Here is a 4,623-nt window from a genome sequence, read left to right as displayed (position 1 = left end):
TTAAATTAAATTTTTTTTATTAAACTTACTTTCATTAAATTTAAAATTGGATAAAGTTTATTAAAAATATATTTTTTTTATTTTTTATTTAGATTTTTACTTGTATATTTCTTATATTAATAATATTATTTAATTTTTTAAAATATTTTAATTATGTTTATAAATAATTTTGAATTAAATTTACATTTATTATTAAATCTTAAACCAACTTTTATATTTTACATTAAACTTATAAAAATGTTATTATTTATATTTAATCTAATATACTTTAAATTTTTAATAAACATATTTTTATTAAATTTACATTTGCATTAAACCTATCTAAAATAAATTTTACATTAAATTTTATTTAAATTAATTTTTATATATTTCTTATATTAAAAATGATATTATTTTTTAAATAATATTTAGTTTTTAAAATATTCTTATAATGTTTAAAAATAATTAACAATTTTGACATAAATTTAAATTTATTATTAATTCATAAATATATTTTATACTTTACATTAAATGTATTTAATTAAATTTAAATTTGTATTAAACTTATTAAAATTGCATTTTTTCTAAAAATATAATATAATATAATTTAAATTTAATTTTTGTTTATATTTTTATTAATTTTATATTTTCTATAATCAAATATATTTTAAATTTAAAATTTGAATCAAACTTATTAAAAAAAACTCATTAAATTTATTATTTATATCTTATATTAAGAATATTACTTGTTTTGGTAAATATTTTTATAATTTTATAAATAATTTTAAATTTTAATTAAACAATTTAATGTAAAATATGTTAAATGCAAATTTAAATTTAATAAAAATATTTTTAATGCAAAATTTAATTTTAATGTGAAAATAAATTTATATAAAAATAATTATTATTATTATGTTAAACATAGAATAAGATAAAGTAATAGTTTTGATTTAAATTTGATGCATTTAAAATTTAAATTATATATGATTAAATATAAAAAATGTAAAATAAGATTTTAATAAATCTAATACAAATTTTATTAATATTTTTAACATTTAAAAAGTTAAAATAAAACAAAGAATATTATATAATTTTATTTATTTTCAAACTAAACATGGCTATTTAAATTTGAAATTTTATAATTCTTAAAGTTATTATGCATAAAATAAATATCATGCATCTAAAAATAAATCAAAATGCATAAGAACATATAATATAATGCATCTAAAATAGAAATATAATAATATAAATTTAAGTAAGATGAAAAGAAAACTTATTTGAACTCATAAATGCTGATATATAATGAATTCTAATTCTAATAATATCCTGCAATTAAAATATATATTATATAGTGTTATTCAAACAATTATATATAGTAAACACATTAAAAAGATTAATAGAATTATTATACATGTATGGACCAACAAACGACTCTTCTCCATAGCAACAATATCCGACATATTTACGTTCTTATTTGATTCACCTTCATGATATGAGATTAATACTGTTTAACATACAAAACATAAAGGTGTCAATAGTTGTATATTAAAAAAGGAACTAAATAAATACATCAAGTTACAACCATTCAATAGAGTGTGAGTATAAAAAAAATAATGTCAATGCAATAAAAGAGAGAGCATAGAATCAAGATAATCTTACATCATTCGATTTCAGTAAATTGTTCTACCCGCTCAAATTCAAAAGTCCAATCACTAGAACCATATTGTCTCTTCAAAGACAGCCAAATAATTTGTATCACCATGATCTATTCCGTGTTGAACAAATTTGTCAAACCAACCATTAGCGGCCTTAAGACCAACTCTCTGAATAATTTGATAGTCAAAGCAGGCTTAGGGAGATCTTCCTTAAATAAGACAATCTTATCCAATTGTTAATTGAAGATGATGATGAGGAAGATGAAGAACTTGTGCCCACACTCATTCCTGATGTTGGTAAGTTTTTGCTTGCTAAAGCTGAATACATATGTTAAAATGGTCTTATCTTCTTATAATTTATTTTGTAATGATATACTTTACAGCTAAGGTAGAGGCTACAAAACCCATTGTAACCAAGGCTAAAACTGTTGTCAAGCCTGAAACATCTTCCAAGCAAAAGGTGAGCATTGTTGATCCAAAAAGAATATCTCTGATGAATCTGATGATGACTCTAGGAGGTAATTCATGTTTTACTGTTATTCAGATAATGAAAAAACTTTGAAGAAGGTTCAAATAGCCTATCTAATATTTGATTGATTTGTGGTTGTTGATTTAGGATATGGAGGGTGATTCTGATGACTCAGATGATGATGAAGATGACTCTGATGATGAAGAGGAAATCCCAACTCTCAAGAAGGTATCTTTTATTTTACTTTTTCTTTTCGGTTTCCAAATGCTTTTTATGGGTCTGCTCTAATATGTTGACAATGATTTCTATTGAAGCCTATTAATGATAAGAAGAGAGCCAATGATTCAGCTTCAAAGACTCCTGTTCAAACTAAGAAGGTTAAGGCTGATACCACCCCTCAAAAGAAAGTTAAGCAAATTGGGTTTTCAAAAAATTACTTTTTTCATTACATATCGACACAATTATGGATGATGCAAATATTATAAATTTCAGATGGGAAAAAGGTAGCTCATGTAGCTAATCCTGAAAAACTCAAGCAGGAAAGGGACAACAAAGCCAAAATCTGATGCCAAAATCACTTACAAATCCTGCACCAAGTATGCTTACTTCTAAAAGAATATATTATGTTTTTGAATTTGCGACTTCGTTGTAACCTTTTGCATTATAAAATCTATTTGTAGGACATTCACCTCCGACGGTGTTCTTCAATCTCATGCCCGGGCAAAGCATGACGCCAAGTAGATGTATATTTTGCATGTGTTGCTGATGTTCTTGAAATGGAGCAGTTCTGCCCTTATTAACAAGCAATTCCCCCTACAAATTTCTTAATACAGGAGAAAATCAGAACTGTGTTGTATGTTGCTCATCATAGCTCTGATAATTTTGTCAAATACAAAAATGTGTGATCTTGTTCCATGTTTATTTTTTTTATGAAATAATTAATGGCGCGGGATTGATGACATTGGTGATGAGTACTAATATGATCCCAATTTAAAATTTGTATAGACAATCTTGCCTTTTAAATAGTTCAAATACAAATACACTACAATCAAAAAGTTTAAAAGTACACTTTGTTATGCAGTTCTGATCTTATTGTTTAAAGAATTGAATTGAATGATGTAATATGTTGCTTTAGAAACATGAAGATGATGTGATTCCAATTCTCATCTTTTGATTAGAGTCAATATTGCATTACTTTCCTAGTACACTTACTATTTGAATCATTTTATTATTATTAAATAGGTCAATTCATGTATTTGAATTTCCATATTTAGTTATGTCTCTCATTAAGTAAAATTTTCCGTCACTTTTATTTCCTATCTTAACAGATTATCTTCCATCTTCTAAACATATACCAGAGCATTTCCTTGCTGAATTGACAAAAACAAGTTTCTCAGACCTTTCTGCAAACAAATATCAGGTATTCTTCGTGTATTTTTTCTTGAAATATGAACATAAGGCTCCTTGAGTAATACTTTGCATCATATTGTTCTAATCGGTTGAACGATCTATGCTTCAATTTAAGAGTACTTGATGACCTGTTTCTATTCTGATTGTTCGTTTTTTATTCATATTTTTTTATTTAAATTTGACGAAATATACTTTGGTCTATTTCTAATTCAATAACATAATAACACTTTGGTTTGAACTAAATTTTCCCATGTTGTAGAGATTAAAAAGAAGCATTTCATACATCATGTGTTTGGGTATGAACATTTGGTAAAATTCATTATCCAAATTATTTTGTAGGTTATTGTCATTTTTGGAAACCATGATAACAAATGTATAATTTTCTTTGTCTTCCTTTCGATTTATGAAATAATTTTTATTTCTATGTTGTATGGAATTACTTTAGTATTTTAGTATACAAATTTGTCTTTTAGTTTAATTGTTTTTTTAAATCTTTAAAACATTATTAGAATCTTGTAATATGTTAGTTAATGTTTTTTTATTTAATTATGATATTATTTTATGAGATAATATTGTTGATATAATTTATATTTCATTTGATAAAAATGTCAATAATGAGTAGGAAATGTCTCTACCAGAAGCTTTATTGTTCCAAGTAATCCGACGATCAGTCGATTCTCTTCTTCGATAAGTGATATTAATGGTCTTCTCCGATAAGTGATATCAATGGTTTGGTCGCCGAAATATATACTTTCTCCTTATATATATCATCATGGATCAATTTATCATTTATGGAGATAGATCTATCTATATCAATTGCGGATTGAACAGTAAGAGAATCTCCTCTTCCACTTTGATCAACAACGATGATTCGACTCTGATTATTACTTCCTTCAGCTTTCAACTCTAATCCCTGATCTACTTTAAAGAAATGACTGGATCCAAAAAGTGATAATCTAATTGGATCGAAAGTAAGGTGTATTGCCCGGAAGAACAAGGTACCAAGGTTTGTGAGAAAAATGTAATTCTTTTAAAATGTAATTTTGTTGTCCAACCTATAGTTCTGTCTAAATTTTATATTTTATAATGTCTATACCTTTTCTTTATTTG

This window comes from Impatiens glandulifera, chromosome 1 (assembly GCF_907164915.1).
Source record: "Impatiens glandulifera chromosome 1, dImpGla2.1, whole genome shotgun sequence".
In the NCBI taxonomy this organism is placed as follows: domain Eukaryota; kingdom Viridiplantae; phylum Streptophyta; class Magnoliopsida; order Ericales; family Balsaminaceae; genus Impatiens; species Impatiens glandulifera.
This window is presented reverse-complemented; position numbering follows the sequence as displayed.